Source organism: Polyodon spathula, chromosome 4, assembly GCF_017654505.1.
Source record: "Polyodon spathula isolate WHYD16114869_AA chromosome 4, ASM1765450v1, whole genome shotgun sequence".
NCBI classification, from domain to species: Eukaryota; Metazoa; Chordata; class Actinopteri; order Acipenseriformes; family Polyodontidae; genus Polyodon; species Polyodon spathula.
The window spans coordinates 63896500-63917190 of NC_054537.1; the positions used below are offsets into that span (position 1 = coordinate 63896500).

The 20691-nt window shown below is 36.9% G+C and overlaps 1 long non-coding RNA gene across 1 annotated transcript in view; it reads right to left on the minus strand.

Annotated features, from left to right (window-relative positions):
• LOC121314730 overlaps positions 1–12933 on the minus strand; it is a 63007-nt gene extending 50074 nt beyond the window's left edge. The window contains exon 1 of the long non-coding RNA XR_005950143.1: positions 12614–12933. This is a non-coding gene — a long non-coding RNA (uncharacterized LOC121314730). The remainder of the gene's footprint in view (positions 1–12613) is intronic.
• Positions 12934–20691: the final 7758 nt, after the last annotated feature.

The window sequence follows — 20691 nt, forward strand, 5'->3', positions numbered from 1 at the left end:
GGAACTCATAACCATTTCCTGACGTATGAACAGATTAAAGCTTCCAGCTTCTCTGCTGTTGTCAACGAAACCTCAGCAGTAGACCAAAATGAAAGCACCAGAGTTTTAGTTTGCCAGATAAAGTGCTGCTGTCTATGCTCCTCAACCCTTCCACAGCTTGTTGTCTAACTTCTCCCACACAAACTATGTCCTTCAGATCCCCATCATACCATCTCCCAAGACTTTTCAGTGGCTTCTCAGACACTGTTGGTATTGCCTCACCATTAGCCCTTTGCGGTCCAATGTCGGTCCAGGTCTGACATTACGATTTTCCCTTTCCAGTCCGATGTAAAGCACAGGTCTCTAGTCGTTTTTTTCTCTGGAAAAAGCAGAGAAAACCTTTCAATGGCTGAGTGAGACCAATAGGAGCCAAAAAAAAAGGGGCGGCTCTGAACAATACACATATCCCCTGCACCACAGAGATAACACGGACACAAACAAAGAAAATAGCTGCTTCCACATCCAGTGATCAAAGAATATCACAGACATTTGCAGAGCTTTTTGAGATGTTAAGGTAATAAAATAATGACTTGGATCATATTATTGAGCAGTTTGTTGATAAAACGAGTGATCAGGAGAGGATTTATCAGTATGCACGACTATGAAAAGGTATGTGAAAAATACAGTGAACAAGGGTGGGGCTTGGCTGGAGATGCAGTACTGAGTGTACTTTTGATATGCAGTGCCTTTTAAACCAGTTTAACTGTGAAAAACAGCTTGTGTAAAATAAACAGTGTGTGTGAAAATACGTTGGACCTGATGCGCCTGACAAACGCTGATTAAATGGACCACTAAGGGTTAAGGTATCTTGGAGAATGTAGCTCAGGGTTCTAAAAATCTGAACTACACTTTCCTTTACAACACAGAGCCATTATGTACAAACCGCGGTCGAATATATACTCCTTCCAACACTGGGTAATTTACAAAGAATGCACAGAGAAGAATTTACCAAGAAGAGAATATATTTTACAGTTAGCACAGGAACTTCTCAAGAAGCATTTGGAACAGAGGGAGTCTGCCAAGCGTGTACCCACAGCTGAACCTGGCAACCCCACTGAAAGCCACAAGAGATGCCAATGTGAGGTTGGCAAGTGCAATAAAAATAAAACTTCGGACAGCTGTGCCCTGTGCAGAAAGGCCGCATGGAGAAGCGTATTTTCTGTGTTGATTGTGAACAGCCTTATACACAAGGTAAAGGAATACCCTTTTGTTGAAAAAAATTACACTTTTTTTTTTATAACTTCTTGTGCTGTGCACTTCTGTAAAATGTTTTTTTCTAAATTTATCTCTCTATGTTGTTCAGTTGCTTTTGCTCATCTGATAATAAACCGATAGCTGTTGAAAAGTAAAAAAGGTATTGCTATCGTTTCAGTTTTATAAACATGTATGTTGTAAACAGACGTCTGTTCAGATGTTTATTTATTTTCTTGTTTTGATTTGTAAAATATATTTGCTTCATAATTATATATAATTTTGCTTCGGTTGTTCAGATGTTTGTGACGTTCTAATCAAACTAATCACATTCGACTGTTTCTCCTTTCGTTATTCTATTTACAGTGTTTTGAATACAGCCACCAGAAAGACTGCTGCAGGGCTTCTACGTATGAGTATATCTTCGGTCCTTCTAGTGTTAAACGCTCTATAAAGTTTTTTCTCTGAATATTTTTATTTAATTGATCTATAAAACCATTTTGTCTGTTTGGTTTCAGATTTTGATTTGTATATTTTTGGGATGTAATTGTTTTGCGCCTCCAGTACTACATTTTTTAAAAATAGCCATCCTTTTTCTGTGGATGTTTTCTCTATTTTACTCCAATCTACTGTTAGCCTCTGTTTCATACCTTCATAGTTTACCTTTCTAAAACTGTAAAACTTAGCTTTAGTTAATACTTTTTGGGTTTCAAAAAGCACTTCAAATGAGACCATGTTGTTTTCTGAATTTATCAATGGTTCTCTGACCTCTGCTTTAGTTATTCTGTCTTCGTTATTTGAAAAGACTAGATCAAGGCATGCCTCCCCTCTAGTCGGTGCCTTGACAAATTACGTTAGGAAGCAGTCAATTGTCATTTCCACCATTTCCATTTTGTCTGTCGTGCTCCCCACCGGGTTTTCCCAATTTATATTGAGGCTGTTGAAATCCCCCATTAATATGGCTTCTCCTTTGCTACATGCATTTCCAATGTCATTGTATAACAGATTATTTTGCTCGGTGCCTGAATTTGGCGGTCTATACCATGTCCCTATTATTATGCTCTTTCAATTTTCAGAGTCGAAGATTATTATATTATATATACTGCAATGGAAAGATTCCTTTAATAATTAGCTGAAATGTGTAGGCTTCAGTCTTCATCAGATGTGGTAGAAATAGCTAAGTAGACCAATGTTGTTGTTCAAGTTTGAAAGTTGACTTACAGATGACTGTTCAAGAACACTGTGATACAGAAATAATCATGTAATGGTTACACTGTAAATTGCTAGTTTATACTGTTACAATTGCTGTTTCCCTTTGTACTCATTTTAGAAAGGACCCAAATGGTTTCTTACAACAGGTTTCTCTATGTTAAAGGGTGCAGCCAGACATGCATGATTTTTAACCTTCCTTGAAAGGAACAATGTGCAAACTGAAAACAGTTCTTTTGGCACACTTTCACTCACAGGCACCTTGTTACCCACTTGAGTTTACATTCTTAGATTCCTCAAAGCTAAAGCTTTAAGTATACAATTCCTTGACAACACACAAGAGAACACCATAAAAAAGAAGAAGAAACGTTTGTCTCACTTCACAGCCTTGGAACAAAGATAGGAAAAATAAAAGTCAAGGTACATTAAATGATTAATTGGTTCTATAAAAAATGAAAATCCCTTTTAATGAAGAGTCTTAAATGCTCTCTCGAGGGAAGGGATAGAATTGCTAATCTAGAGGATATACAGCAGCTGGCAATAAAAAGAAAAAAAAACAGAGCTCTTGGGAGTGTGTAATCTGGTACTTTTGTAACACAGCCCTCCTCTCCACTATGTTGTTTAAAGAGCTTTCTGCAATAGATTAAGGCACAATGGAAATTCAGGGTGTACCATCCAAAATACTCTAAATGTCCCAGCAGAGAGAGAAACTACCTTTGTTGCCAAATCAGGTGGAATGTTCTGGCTTGTGAGCCCTCATAACCGAATGGGTAGACTGCACACTCACGGTTCCTAGTCACCCTCACCCCGGAGTTTTATTGGAGACCAAAGGATTTTTTTTTAAATATCTGAATCTGAGCGGTGCAAGGTAATAAATATTTGGTATTAAATTCACACTATAGAACACCTGCTGGGAAAGTGTGAATTGCTGTAATGGTTTCATCTGGGAACAGGGTTTCTGATGGCAACCCAGAGTGTAAAAAAAGAAGAAGAAATCACAGGGCAGAAAAGAAAAAACAAAAAACAAAAGTGCTTTTATCAGCACTGGCTTGTAAAATTAAGACTCGGGAGATTAATTAAGAATCCTATTGAATACAATAAAAAATAAAACAAGAATCCAAGACAAATCACCACGCAGGAATCTTCCATCAGAGCTCAGGTTATTCAATCTCGACCTGAAAAGTGATACAAGATACTTAAGAGCACCAAGATACTTAAGAGCACACGTCATTTAACTATGGTGCAACAGGCTATACTTTATAGTTTTATTATCTAGATTAAATAAATGAATTGTAAGTGCATTGGACACAAGACATTTCATTCTTTCAAAATATCAATTACTGTTTATTTTTCCAGGTTCCAGAACTTTTAAGGCCTGTTAGATAACTTACTATTTTCTACAAAACAGTCCTCCTAACACACCTGTTTCTGTTACACAACTGGAAACTGCTATTACAGTGTTTGCAAAGGAAAGCTTTGATGTTGATGCCGAGATGTAACGGGTTATAGATTAAAACTTAAATATTTGCCTACATTTTACAAGCTTATAACTATCCATTATCAGGTCAGTTAATGGTTTAGTTTTAGCATATGCACACTTATAAATGCGTTAAGTCACTGTTACAAATATTGTCGGATGGAAAAATATAGTTAAATCCAGGTAACATTTTGAAATTCAAAAGGGTATATTAAGACAATAATTCACAAAGTCAAGGCTATTTTAATAAAATACATTCTCTGCAAACTCTGTCTTTGCTTCACCCATTGTGTGATTTAAAGATACCTTACACATATAATTAAGTATTTGAGTGTCTTGTGCTTTCTTGGCCCTCGTAACCCAAGAATCTAAGTTCTATGAAACAGTAAAAGAAAATAGCACAAACTTGTTCTCACCAGCATACCATAAGACTACAGTATCTTATAGGTTACTGACAACATGCTGGTATGCAGTGATTCCCCCAAATTATTGCAGGATCTGATCAGTGTGGCCCAAAATTAGTTCTGCTACTGTATTATCATCCAAAACAATTAGCTGGCACAAACCCAAGAGGCCACTACACACCAGATAGGGTGCTATTTTTCATGCATGACAAGATACTTTCGCAGCGACATGACCATACAGACCTGAAGTTACACTGACGCAATGCGACAGATTGGAAAACTGTCAGATCTATAAAAGTACAAAACTATTACTGTGACAAAACTATGATCAAGACTGGTACATATTCGTCAGCATGATGTAGAAATTATGAGTGTCTTCTCTGACAGTATTCCAACATATATGGCAATAAATCATACACACCAGGCTTATCCAGTGCCTTCAAAATGGACTCCCATGTATTATCTTTCACCTGTGTCTATCATTGTTTTTTTCTTCGTCATCTTAGATACTGCTTCAACCTGGTGGACCACATGCATTGAAGTTGTTCTCATTGCTGTCAAGCAAAGAAATTGCAAAAAATAGGGTTCAATCCTATTTGCTTTGTGTCACTCCAGGTTTGCCCTGGTGTCATCTGTGGTGTAAAAGATACTTAAGTATAGGTAAGTATAAGTATAGAAAGTATAGTTTCTATTCATTTTGTCGCATCGCTACACATTTTCACTTGTCACATCGCGTCTGGTGTGTAGAGGCCTGTGATAGAGTGGTTTGCAGTGCGCAGGTGTCCAGGTGAAGCAGGTGCTCCAACAACGACAGACACAAAGTTCACAGTTCAAAACAGTTCTTTATTTTCTTTTTTCTGCTTGAACCATTAAATAATAATGCTGGCTCTACACAACAATGTTCATTTCCAGCGTATAAACCACGGGGTTCAGTCCCGAAATAATAATACAAAGAACAACACAGACACGGTCACTTCTCCTGACAGTGAGTGCTGTGAGTGCAGGTGTGGTGCAAGGTAATTACAGTAACAGCCTTGCAGTGTAGTCCGGGCTTGATGCTGGCCTGTAGTGACAGCTCCCGGTTCGTGTTAGCCGTCTAACAGTGACAGATAGTTAGTTTCCATAAACAAACTAAACACTTAACACTCACGATACTCTTTTCACAAACCGTTTCCTTTCTCTGTCTTTATCATAACCACTTCAAAGGAACAGATTACATCATCACATCCCCAATTATACCCTTAGTCATGTCTCCTCCAATCCATGACTGACACGTGGTGTACCACTTTAGGGCGATTACTTCGGGCAATGTGACTCCACCTCCTTCCTGGATGGCTGGTTTCTGACTGACCCTGGAATGAACTGCCAGACCAAACAGTATGAGGCACTCTGTTCCTGTTAGACAGCGCCCTCACAGATCAGGAGGGAGACTGTTGACTCGGATTCATTCGCTCTGTCACAGGGCCTGAAAGGTGTATAAACTGCTTTAACTGTAATTACCTCACATTTTTAAATAAAGACATCCTCAAATCCTCTTTAAAATACTTGTGACCAAACATAAACTTGCAATATGGTGACAGTCAGTGGTGTAGCCAGGATTTTGTTTGATCAGGTTTTTTGTTAAATTTCTTATTGAAGTATATTGTTTTTTTCTGTTTTTGTTTTTTTTGTAAAGTGCTTGTTTTTTTGCTTTTTCCTTTGCTTACTATGTAAAGCGCCCTGAGACACGGGTATTTGGGGCGCTATATTAAATGTGCATGTGATTTTTTGATTGAAATCACCCCATTAAGAAGCACGATGCTTCAGCTCACAATTATATTTAGAACCACTATTATACAGTTATCAAACATATAAATGAAACAGAAAGAACAACAACAGCCGTTTAATGCATGATCCGCATGGGACTAAAAACCAGGCGCCCTCAGAGTTGGTCAAAAGCAGAGGTTTAATTAATTGTACTGTCTTTTTCAATGGCTACAATAACCATTTCGTCCTTAAAAGCATTCATTTTATTAGGCTCCAATTTCACCCATCCCCGAGGCCATCATTTCTATATTAATCTTCGACTTGGATATCTCATCGCACATCAGTTTGAACAGTACGTGCACACGCGTTGTCAAATCAAAGGGAGTCAAAGGCTGAATCTGGTGTAAAAATGATAGGACTCTGTCCAATCACAACTAGAAATGTGTTTATTTTTTGAAGTGTGCTTATGCGGGGAGTGAAGCAAACAGCTCATGTTTGACACAGGGGTTTACAGAGTCGCAGGGGGCTGACATTTTTTTTTCTCCCACGTCGCTGAATAATGAATTTCAGGGGACACGCAGACGGGGAGACGAGGGAACGACCACCCCCCTAGCTACGCCACTGGTGATAGTATAACACCAGAGTGGATGGAATATTTATTACTTTTCAGCGTCTGAAATGAGATGACCTACTTTTTGTTTTTGTTCGAAAAGTTAGATGCAGCCCCAGATCCTTGTTGATTTAAGTTAAACTAGCCTTAAATCGCTGACAACTACACAGGATCTAGCCTACTGTTTTACAGAAGAGCAGATGTCATGCTGCTTCAATGTCAGGGCATAACATCAAAGTTAGATCACGCTGTTACATACTGTAATACAGCACATGCAAGCAACTGCAATTTAAGGGCCTAGTGGGACTCCAATGTGACTGGACTCTATTTGCACAATTAAGCAGAACACTCAGATCAGGCTAATCAGACAGTGAGAAAAACAGATAAATCATGTTCTGCCAGTGGGGTGATCAACAAAGACAGTGATCAAGAAGGATATTTGTGGAGTTTTCAAGAGAAGAGAATCAGGCGCATATGATTTAGGCAAGTCACACCACATAAGCAATGTAATACAACAATACAATTTTTTATATAGAGCCTTTCATAACAGTTACCACAAAGCACTGAACAATTAAGCATAAACCAAATAAAAAAGATACCAAGTAAGAGGAAAGAAGAGAACGGCTTCACCATCTCACGAAAAATTAATTTACTGTCCCCTTACCTTTATATAATGGTTGCAATCATTTGAGACACTGTTATTGCAAAGTCTAAAATACTGTCTTTTTATTTAATTTCTGTGTTAAGTGCTTTAATGTGAGTTCAGGAACTTCTTTTCAGTCCAACAGCTAGGGCCAAAAGTTTTGTATTGCCTAGAATTTTAGGTTTAAAATATCATTTACATATTTTATTTAATATCATGTAAACAAAGAAACAAAAAATGACACGCAAAAGTCTTCCGGAAGCCATATTAGTAGTACAGTATTTCATGTTAGATTTCAGAAGCATAGGGAAAACTACCAAGTGGTATGTAATTCAATATGTTAACGTAACATTATTCAGCAGGTTTCATTCAACTTTATGAAACGAAATTAGTTAATTTATATAGGGTGATGCAAAACTTTTGGCCATATCTGGAGTTGCCTGCCAGAGATATATATTAGATCAATAAAGTGTCTTTATAAAAGTAAGTCATCTGCTGTGCAGCTCTGTAATGCCAACAATGCAAAAAGAAGCATAATCTTTAGTACCTGTTCACAATACGAGCAAATGTAATAAGAAACACAGAATAAGTGCAAACATTATAAAAAGGTGAAAAAAAAATTTAAAAAAAAAATACTAAAAATATCTACTTAAAATAATATACAGTATACCCTGCCAAATTCTGAATGAAAGGACCATAAAAGTATGAGTGATTACTATGGGACAGGTGAGGACAGGCAATTAGATCTACTGCTTCCGACAGAGTCCTATGATCTGTAGTATAAAGTCACTGATAGGATAATGATCATATGTAATAGACACACACCAACTGATGAATTCAGTAAAAAAAAAAAAAAAACACAAGGCTATCATTTTACAAAAATAATTGTTACCAACAGAGAAATACTGTCCAGAATTAGTCAGACTAAAATTCAATTTGGCCAAATGTCACCCAAATTTAGCAGTAATCTGTGACATGATTCGGTCATTGCTAGTGACTAGCTGATTCTAGTCTGTATTATGCTACCATGTAATTATAGCAATGCGGTATGTATTGTTCAAAGGATGATTCACACAAATTTTCAGCCTCAGTGCTGCAATCAACAGCCAGCAAATGCTGACATGCCTTTCAGTATTCTGCTGTTTTACCTAGAGGCTTCATGTTATCAGGCATTCAATTCCGCAGCACTAGGAAGAGAGGGGAGGGGGGAACTCAAGGTCGTGTGGAGGTCAAACTGTTCTCTAGCTGACCAGTGTCTATCTATCCCTGGCTTTATCAGCGAGGCTGGTGGGAAAGCATTGACCTCCTACAGATAAAAATCGAGGGGCTAATATTCTCTTGCATGCTAATACAATGTCATGATACCTAATCATACGGGAACAGGAATTCATGTCCCTTCCAAAATATTCAAGACAAGGTTTGACCTTATTAAGTCACATTTCTTTGCTCTTAAAGCACTAGTTGAATCAATCCTACCAGACAATGCCTCCGCTGCACCTCGAGTAAAATAGAGGTAGGGTACTAATAGCAAGAATGCACTTTAAACAGCAGACCATCTTGCACCAATAACTGTCTGTTTTTTTTTTAATTATCTTAGGAGAATTACATACATATTTTTGATAACCTGGATCATGACAACAAAGGGGATTGTGTTTGTGGATTGTAGATAGTGTTACAATCCTCTGCAGCAATGGTCTTCCATTAGAAGTCTGCAGTCACTCCCAAATCAGTCGCTGTCCTAGTGGATGTTTGCCTTTCAGTGGTCCTTAATTACAATGCAGTCTTGGACCCTGATGCACAAATAACAGCAAGTGATTTAGGCTTTTTATACCTCACAGGCTCTTTGCACGTTATTGCCTAATACAGTGCTGCCCTATTATAATATGGTTGTCAGGGTCCATAATTACGATCACGTTATTTGTGTTTCGCCTTATAACAAATATTGGCATTTACCATGCCCACAAGCCAAATTAATATTGTAGTGTACGGTGGAAAATGAAGGAACGAGACACACAATTTGCAGGTACTCAAATCCACGGTTTATTGGGATGATTATTCCCGGCCCCTGTTAGCCTGGGTCACACCAGAAACAACAGTCTTGCACTCTCACAGCTTAGTATTGTATATCTGGAACGTTCATCCAATGTCTGCAAGTCAAATTGCATTATGGAGTAAATGTGAGCCACGCCCTTACAGTGTTATAACCAATTCCGCACTATAACAGGTCGCGTTATAACAGAGTAGCACTGTATAAGCAGCTAGACAGTTTTAGAGTAAAAATATTACCACCCACTATATTTTCTGGTTTTAAGAAACAGCCACTCCCAAATGTTACTCTAGGTTTCTCCATTTTCTTAAAATCCCTAGAAAACCATGTTATGTCACCACAAACAACCAGACAATTGGAGACGCAAGAGATGTTTATTAGCATGTAAATGGAGACAACATTGGTTGCTTCATGCTTTACCACTTCAGACTGGTACTGTTTTTAACTGTGTACTATCTTTATGAGAAGGGACAATACATTTGATGATGTTACAAAACTAGTAAATAGTTTTTTTTTCACAAAAAAAAAAAGATATTTTGTGTAACCAAAATAAACCTGGCCTGTGATGTAGAGCTGCAGTTTGTTTGTTTGCACAGTTGAAACTTACTGAGAGAAACGCTGAACTTTATAATACATTTGTCAGAAAACTGTTCTGTGGCATCATGCCGTATAGAACATGGCTTAGTCAAGAAACGACAGTCACAACCTGAGTCCTGGGGATGGGTTTTGAACTTCTGAGAATAAAATCAGTACAGACTGAGAAAACAAACACAACAAAACTATCTAACAAGAAACACAAGTGAGTCTAGAGGGATCAGGAACCATAAATCAAACCTTTAAAAAGGCATGCTCAAGATGATGAAGAATAAAAGCTGTACAGCATTATACAGTAACATACATCATGCAAACCCTTACTGTCTGGGCATGGTTTGAGTAATGAGTGATGAATTTGGTGGCCATTGAGACTAGTTTTGATATTAAGAAAAACAGTAGGGGTGCAATCGAAGTTTGTCATGCTGCATACTACTAATATTGTTAAATAGAGCAGTGATTGGATTATTTTTTTAATATTTGAAGACAACAATAAGATAGCAGAGTTGTGTGCAGCAGAATAGACTTGATGCTACATTAAATCCAATGATGAACTATGAGTAGAATATTATTCTGATGCTTTTATTTTTTATTTTTTTAAATTAGGTTCAATCCTAAATAACACTGATGTTTTAAGTTTATATTATTATTATTATTATTATTATTATTATTATTATTATTATATATTATTATTATTATACAATGTACTTCAAAATTACTTTTTGTCATTTATGTTTATCTTGCTTAACATGCACTAGTTGAGAATGTTTTCGGCAGCAATTTGAAGCAAAAATTGATTATTTGAATGAATTTTGTAATCGGATATTTTATATTTTTATCTTTTTTTTATCAATTGTTTTATTCATTTTTTTCATTATGTTGTGCTGCATTTTTAACCCTTGTATGCGTAATGTACAAATTGCTGTCAAGCACACAATATAATGCTATGTTATTCTTTGTATTCATTTTCTGAAGTAAATGCAACAAGTAAACAATACCTGTTCATTTTTGTCATAAATACAACAAGTAAATGAACTTTAACATGTAGAATTATAAAACATTATAAATTCAGGTCCTCTGTCTTCTTGTTCTAGTAGTTTACAACAGCCTACCTGCGCCATCTGTTATTATCGGTATCATGTCAGTATGGACCGTTATGGGTTGATAACTATTGGCTATCGGTATCGGCCAAGAAGATCTTTATCAGTGCACCCCTAATATATAGTTAATGTTCCATGTTTCCAGTTTATTACCAAAAAATTACAGGATTTTTCTTTTTTTTTTTTAACTGGACGTTGGTTTTTTACTGATTTATACCCGATTTTGGTCTATTATTCAATATATTCCTGGTTCTATTTTCTAGAAAATGCACAATATTTTGAATAAAATGCTATTTTATTTTGAGTCTGGCATTGAAATAAGCAGCCCTAAACTGTATCCTAGGATACAGCAGACATTTAGACATCAGAGGATCACATAACGTTCAAACGTGGTTCTCTGTCATTTCACAAATACATTATCACCAAATTATGTTGGCTAATCAAAGTCTGATTGTTGTGGCAATTGGCCAATCAAAGTCTGATTGTTGTGGCGATTGCTTGGCGTAGTAACTACTAGCTTTATCAAAAACTAAATTGAGATAGATATGAAAATATAATATTTTTAGTGGATAAAGAATGGGGAGAAAAAGTAAATCAGCTTATGAATATTCAAAAGAAAACTAATGTTTTGAAGTACACAAAAAGCAAAAATAGGTCAGATGAGGCAGAGGATGCATAGCGCTGTAAATACTGCTGCATTGAGGCACATGTTTGCGCTTTATAATAAAAGAACGAACATACTGAAAAAAACGACACATTAAACTACAACAATAAAGTGAACTGAGTCCATTTATGCTGCTTTTACACACGCTTTAATAAAGAGAGAGCGCAGAATGACTGTTTTAATGAGTCTGTCAGTTTGTCAGAGGTATGTATTGGTGACTTCATGCGACAGTACTGTTCATCAGCTAAAACACTGCCTAATGCCGATAGTCTTAATCATAAATATTTGACAGAAAATGGTGATGCTTTAGTTGGTAAACTTATGGAATGCATTGATGTAAATGTCCAGTGTGGTTTGACGTTCACAAAGTACCATCTAACTTGTGAAAATGTGGCTTTGACTTGCACTGATTCTGCTTCATCATATATGCCAGGGTCATTAAACTTAATCAGAAACCAGAACTGCTACACATCATATTCCACATTTAAAGTGTGTATACTGAGATTTTTTTCCACCGATTTTTACCAATGTTTCAATTATAAACTATTTTTTACAGATTTTATCCTTATTTTAATATATGTAACATAAAATTTGAAAAATTCCTGGATTTTTTTTTTTTCTTTTTTTAAGATAAAAAACCAAAAATGCTGAACACTATATGTATTAAATATGGACTGGAGACGAGGGCTATAGTAAACAATTACTGACCCGAGGGAAAACTATGGTTACAGACAGGGGGCTATAATGCCCAAAGCCACATATTTTGTTTGAATATAGCTGATGCAGCATACGTAAATAAATATTGACTTATATATTCTGTTTAAAATAAAGCTCATAAGTAAATAAATAAATAACATAAATAAATAACAGAACATGTTTTTGAAGTTCATACCGTACAGTTAGCAAAGTTTTTCTCCGTCTCGTCTGGTTTGTGACTGCTGCATAACCCAGTTTATATCCTGCCCGTCATATTTGTTTTCGTCGAGTTGAGTTTGTTTGAACGTGAGAGTCGGAAAACAGTGAGATTGACGTTTTAATCACCATTTTAGTGTCTGGAGCATCTTTCTTTTGCAGTATGTTTTGTAATTCATATTCTGTTAACTCACAGAATCGGTGTTCAGCCATTTTCTCTTGAGAAGAGTGCAGGGGAGAAAGGCTTTCCTTTCAAAAGGGACGGGGCTGACAGCGATGTGAACCACAGATGGAGACTATTGACCGGTCGTGTAAGTACAGCTAGAGCAATAGTAATCTACTTTTCCTCCTATGATGAGGTTTTAACCAATAACAGGCCAGAATTTCCAATCACTGATTGATATATTCATATATACATGCATATATGTTGTTTCTAACATAAAGAAATGTGTTCTAATATAGAAAGCACCTTTATCAGTAGTCACTTACCCATTCATGTACTGAGCAATATTACTGGTTAAAGCTCTGAAGAGAAATTCTAGGTCTACTAATATAAATGACTGCGGTTATTATCAAAAATACAATTATTCACATAAAATAAACCCCTGGCCTACATCGATAACCATATAATTCTCAAAATATTTCACTGGTTTTCTGTCATGACTGCTTTCCAAATAGCTAAAACTATAACTGTTTTTAAGAAATACCAAGAGCACAGAAAAACAAATCTGGCAGTATTGATTTTTTTCAGATAAGTCCACAAATACAGTTTCACTTTGTATAGCACTGTAATAAGATAACTTGTACAGAAAGAAAAACAACATTAAATGCTGAACTAAAAACAAACCAATAAGCCCCTCACAACAATAGTGATCCTCGTGTACTTTGATCTGTTTTGTGTTCACTGCTGGGCTTCTGTTTTAAAGGCTCTGACCTAGCCCTGCAGTGGGAACTTAACCAGGCTTCCCTGGAGCTGTAACAGACCTGCCCTGCTCAGCCCAGTTTATGCAGTGGAAACAAGGTTTTAGTACCCTGAATAAATAATGGGGGTTCCAGAGTCTATAAAGAATATCCTGGGGCAGTGATTCTCAGTGTGCAGTGGCTACTTGCAAATAATATGCATGTATGCAGCAGCCCGGTCATGTGATGCATCAATCACAACGTTCAAGAGATATACCTCGACAGACTGACAATTCAGTTCTGCTTTCAGGTAAGGGTGTCATTAAGTTCAATAAGTGTGTGAGCTAAGACCTTTTAACTTTTTACCATGTGGACGTCTTTGTCTCATCAATGTACAGAACGTAGAGGGAGGGCTAAAGAGTTATCTTTGGCATTGTAAAGCACATTGAGTTTTACTGACAGGCTTAACAAAAAATTATATATATATCTTGATTCTGCTGCAGTCAACAATAAAGTAGGAAGGAAAATAGGATTTAACAAACAAAGCAAAACGACCATGGCAGGAAATCATTGTTTGCACAATTTTGCACTGGATTGTTACTAATTCTGTTAAGGGAACGCTGTTGGATTTGTAGGTTGTAATTTATTATTATTATTATTTGTTTATTTAGCAGGCGCCTTTATCCAAGACGATTTACAGAGTCTAAGTCTAAGTCTGTACAGAGTTACTGGAGATGGAGAATAATAGTAATAATACAAAAACACCACCTGATACAAGGTGTCAACAGAAAGCTAGCCTGTAACTGATTCCAGGAATGCTAAACAAATGACTGTCAGCATTATGATGTCATCCAAATGGCGCAGATTTATAATTACACATCAGACTGGTTATGACCCTTTCCATAAGTAACTGGATGAATGAATGAGGAATTGGAAGTTTAGAGACCACTTATAAAACAGTTAATTGAAGCGAAGGTACCATCCAACAGATGGTATGGCTCTTTCTTTCTGGATGGCAGGCACAATTACATTAAAAAGGAGACAACAATGTTGTTTGGGGTCATTGTCCTTCTGGAAGAGGAATCTTCTCCCAAGTCCCAGGTCTCTTGTAGACTTCAGCAGGTTTTCCTCCAGGATTTCTCTGTACTTTGCTGCATCCATTTTGCTCTCTATCTTCACAAGCTTTCCAGGCCCTGATGCAGAGAAGCATCCCCATACCATTCTTCACGGTGGGGATGGTGTTCTCAGGATAATGTGCAGTGTTAGGCTTGCACCAAACATAGCGCTTAACATTGAGGCCAAAAAACTCTATTTTGGTCTCATCAGACCATAGAATCTTCTTCCACTTGGTCTCTCTCCCACATGCCTTCTGGCAAACTCTAGCCGAGATTTGATGTGAGTTTTTTCAACAAAGGGTTTATTTTTGCTACTCTCCCATAAAGGCCAGTTTTGTGAAGTACCTGGGCTATTGTTGCCGTATGCACAGTGTCTCCCAGCTCAGCCTGGAAGACTGTAACTCCTTTAGAGTTGCCATAGGCCTCTTGGTGGCCTCCCTGACTAGTGCTCTTCTCGCCCGGATACTCAGTTTTTGAGGACGGCCTTTTCTAGACAGATTCACAGTTGTGCCATATTCTCTCCATTTCTTAATAATGGACTTTACTGTGCTCTGGGGGATATTCAATGCCTTGGAAATGTTTTTATATCCTGCCCCTGATTGGTGCTTTTGAAGAACCTTATTCCGGATTTGCTTTGAATGTTCTTTCGTCTTCATGATGTAGTTTTTCTTAGGAAATGTACTAACCAACTGTGGAACCTCCCAGAGACAGGTGTATTTAACCTGAAATCATGTGAAACACCTAAATTGCACACAGGTGGAGTCCATTATGTTCGGCCATGGAGTTTGCACAAAAGTTTAAAAAAAAAGTGAGAAATACAAAGGCAGTCACTTTACATTATTTTCCATCATGTCTGTGCATGTTAACCATTGATTTTCCATTTTCAAACCATGCATTTTTTTTTCTTTTGTATTCAATGTGACTGGCTTTATACTTTATTATTCATTATGGAGGGAAAACATATAGTCTTCCTATTGTGAAGCTGCATTTGTGCCATATAAAAATGTGAGAAACGTCAAGTGTGTCCATTTGTCTGGGGTTATTACATAGCCTATACTATTCTTATACAGTTCTATGGTTATACCCCAATACAGCGCTGTTAACACAGTTTATATTTTCTGCACTCTTAAAGATAGTTCATTCACTACAGGGTGGTCTGTCAGCCCAGTTGAGACTCACTCATTTGTGTTCATGGGTTGCTTTGAGCTCCTTAGGAGATATTCGGATACAAACAAACAAGCCCAGTATAAAGCTAATTTGATATGAATCACGTGCAAAGTTTGTAATAGGTGAGTGCACTGTACATGACATCGTAGGAATCTGATAAAAACCTGTTCATTGCAAGATGATATTTCCTAATTTTTCCTTTATTTTTTCAGTACCAATCAAACTGAATGTTTTCAAACTGAATTAGATAACTTCTCTGAGCTCTTCATGTAGGTTTTTTTTTTTACTTGGGTCTAGCTATGCGATTATAATAAGGAAGATTAAATAGTATTCCTTTCTGAATGTACATTTTCATCTGCAATCAGCAACACAGTGGGGGAAAAAACGGCTAGTTTATTTTTTTGTATTTATTTATTTTTTAGTACCATGTGAGCGGAGAGGAGCGTGCCTATTTTGTCTGGAGTGGGGGAGCGGAGTGGGAATTGCAAGCAGTGGAGCAGAATGGAAGAAAGAGCTGGCAGAGAGGAGGATATTATGAGCGGTGAGTGGAATTTTGTCACCACTCAGCTCTTTGCTTGTGTTAGGTGTCTTTACTGGAAATTACATGCTGAAACCAAAAAATGATTAAAAGTTATCCTTTAACAAAGTTTTTTACCTTTGAGAAAACCCCAATAATAAAAATCAGAAAAAAAGTCTTTGTTTCACACAATGTTACAAGAAGGTGATAGTTTTTTTTTTTTGTTTGCTGTGAAAAAAATGAAACACTAAAGTTATGCTGTGGGTGGCAATCATTTTTGATATTCCCCCGACACCATCGCAATTTGAAGTGCAGTTTATGGTGGCAAGAGTGATGAAATTGTATCGATTTTTCTATGGCTGGCATAGCCATCACCGAAGTCATTTATTTTTTGGGGCAGTTTTTCCTTCTGTTGGGGGAAGAGCTTGATTGGTAGGAATGCACAGCTAATGTTAAAAAAGAGACCATGGTCAGTGCTGAAACCCCAAGACAAATGTTAAAGTTAGGACTGTCCATTAAAGTGATTGTAGCAAACAAAATAGTTGCATTCATTATATACTGTAGATCTCAAATGTGACATTTCGAAAGAAACAAACTATTTTTAAAGATGATTTTGAAACAGATCTCTGTTTGCAAGCCATGCTTTCAGTTAGCATTGCACCTGTTTGGTCATTTCACCTAGCAGCTGAAATTGCCCCTACCCCTACAACTGCTTCTTTCCTGTCTTTAATCAACAATATTTGACCCAGAAGACACTGCTGATGTGAAATGACAAAATTAGTGTAAGTGTGAGATTTCCTGAGAAGGAGGAATGGAAACTGAAATACTGTATTTTATTACTGTTTGGTTTTTTGTTTCAAAAGGTTGAAGGTCAAACACTTTGTTAAGAGGTAACTTACTTAAAGACCAATTAATGGTCGTGGATGGGTCAAAATGAGGTTGATTTTTGGCCTGGCTACATATCCACTTCAATCCCAATTGGCTAATGCTGGGTCACATGACCAACAATACAGTATAACTTTCTGTAAATATTACAGCCCAACAACTACATTTTTTGATCGTAAAAAGGTCAACAACACAACAACGTCTACACATAAAAAGCAAGCTAGTGGCACCTAATGGGAACCACTTAATGATTTGGGGTTATATAATAATATATAGTCCAAGGGATGCTTTTCTATTTTGTGTTGTATTTATTTGTCATTTAAATAAGGCAATAAATAAGGAAAACTCCATTATTACAACTATTGTTGTTCACACAGAAATTTCTTGTACTTTTGGAGCAGCAAATTAATTCTAGCTAGGATGCAATGCATTCAGAATTTACAAGCATGTAAGGTACAGTAGCTTATATCAATCAATCAATACTTTATATTTTGCCTTTCATACAAAAAGTATATCAAACCGCTGTACAGAAGAAAATCAAAATGCAATACATTTCTATAGAGTTTAGAATTCAGTTTAAAAAAGTGATCATAAAAAAACTGAAGAAAATCTAAATATAATGCATTTTGTATAGAAAGTAAAGAGAAACACAGTTTAAAATTCAATTTAAAAAAGGGAATCTATAAAAGTAGGTTATTAATTTTGACTTAAAGTCATCAACAGATGTCGCATCTATTAGCTTCTATTTTTACAACTAAACTTGTGCTGGTACACAAATAGTATACATGCATAGGAAAAAGTGTGTTTTTCTAACTTAGCAACAGGAAATGACTCCTTGTATGCTGATGCAAATGATTAATTTCTTAGCCCTTAATACTGCTATCGTAATCGCAGTCAGGTCAACAAATAGAAAGGTTCTTTCAGCTGGAATCAGCAAAGACAAGTTCATCGAAGGACAAACTTTATGTAGCTGACCAGTAAAAGTAATGCAGTCAGAGCCTTCTGCGAAAGCTTAGTATTCATTCTCAACATTTATAAATGAAGCTAGTAGTCTTTCATAACACCAAATTACCCCAAACCACTATCAGAATCAGGTGCTGAAGAAAAACAAACACAAGTACTGTAGCTGTAGCCATTTCTGTACTTACAGATGGCATACTTTATTCATATACATATGAGGTCTCTTAGAGAGCAATCGGTGGCTTACCTCAAATATAAAAATGCAGATTCTGTGCAATGTATATTCTTGATACTTACACATATGTGCTGAGTAAATAACTAGTGACATGCGCTTCAACTTATATACAAGCCCCATTTCAAATTAAGCTTTACCAACAAAGGTTTTTTTTTAAAGCACGAACCACATGCTGACATCTAATTGGCTATCTGTCAAAACTGCTAGGCTTGGTACAGAGCAGTAAATCTTTTTGATTTACTTCTCTACCACATGCATCGCAGGCTGTTTTAAAACAGATCCTTAATCCCAACAAGTCAAAGATATCATTTCATTTCTGTTTTCAATATCAAGTCTTTGCCAAAAGTTAAAAGAAAAGGGTAGCAATCCTACTGTAATTTATCACCTTTGCTCATACAAAAAAGCAGTAGGGTCTGTCCCCAAGGCATTCATGCCCACCCGTGACTCTCAGTGTTTTCACTTTGGATTTATAGTTTCATTAAAGGGCTCATACTGATGAGAACTAAAGCTGTTAAAATTTTAGTCATTAAATAGCTGGTACTGAAGAACATAACAGATTCTGAATTGATCTAAACTGTAACGTATATAAATAAGACAGTCCCTGTTGTCTTACATATATTATTTTTACAGGCAGACATGCACTACAAAGACTCACATGCACTGTTAGTTGTCTGATTCACATAACCACGAATGACAAATTTTAACTATGCCTGTGGCCGTATTTAGACCTCAAAGGAATAAAAAATGACCTCTCAGACCAGGAGTAAAGCATTTTTTAATCCATTTAGAATTTTCACATAGTGCGCAGTAGATCCATTTGAAAATTCCACATACACCCACCACATTCATATTTCTTATTTGCAATTTACCATGCCATTCCTCTAACCCATCAATGCAGCAATGAACAAGAAGTTAATCTTTTTCATGAGAAAACCTGACTGTACTGATTGATCTTGAAGTTATTGTTTTAAATGCCTGGTTTTTACTGTTAGCTACGACCTGTTCTGTTTCCGTGGTATTACTTACTGCCTCCTGGTGTCGGCTGCAGGGCTACCAACACTTGCTCTCACTGGAGATCAATTCTATTTCCAACCAACAATATTTTGCATGGACATAGTCTCAGATTTACTAACTACATGGAAACTCATCAAATCTACAATAATTAAACAGGATTTGTAGGTCCTGTCCAATTATGTCATCATACCCAAAATGCATAACAGTAATGCTAGCTTTCAGAGTTGATGGGAAACAATATCTCAGGCTTATGACTGGAGTATGTACCTATATTTATTTTACTATTCACTTTCTCATTTAATCCCCTATTGACCACTCAAAAATCTAGACAATAAAATGGCTAAAATAGCAGTGATGTATATTCAGCTCATAAATAATGTGGTAGAACCAAGAACATATCGTTTTCAATCTAGTTTCAAAATTACATACAATTGGTGGCTGCTAGAGATTGGAGAATGCAGGCAGATGTTGGTAAGCACCTTATTTTTCCACCTGAGGTTGCTACAACTACCCTTCGACCTGACATTGTCCTGTGATCAGTCTCAGCATGCCTTGTTCTCCTGGTGGAGTTAACAATGCCATGGGAGGATTCCATGGATGGGTCATATGAGAGGAAGAAACCCCAGTATGCTGAGTCAGCCACTGCAGTGGTACAACGGGGGTGGAGAGTCTCTGTTTATCCAGTGGAGATGAGTTGTCAGGGATTTGTATCACACTTCATGACCCAGCTTCTCAGAGATATTGGATTCAGTGGACAAGAGTTGCAATGTATAGTGAAGGCTATCCGAGGAGTAGCAACTGTCTCTGGCTGAGGGTAAAGATGCTGATTTGGGACCTCAAAAGAGAGGTGATGAAAATTAACATCAATGAAATGAATTGACAGCTTAGGTAAATAAACTGGGCTGGGTGGGAGTTGGGCTAGGGAGGCCAAACTTTGGCTGATAGAATTAACAGGATAGCATGTTTATTTGGCTATTTCATCCCATAGAATGAAACTAATGAGATAATGAGCCCATGAGAAACCTGGTTGTCCTTGTTAGGGCCAATCGGTGACACTGGAGACGGGTATATACAATTCTGCATCTACTGTAACTAATGTGCACTGAACACTACGTTTTTCGTTTATTGTTACAATGTCCCGAGGGCTCAGACTGCAACCCTATGAGCTTGGTTTGTCTACACGTTTTCCGGCAGGTGGTGAAAACCAGGAAACCAAAAGTATGTTTCAATGATGTCTCGGGGTGCATTACTACTACTGTTAAGAA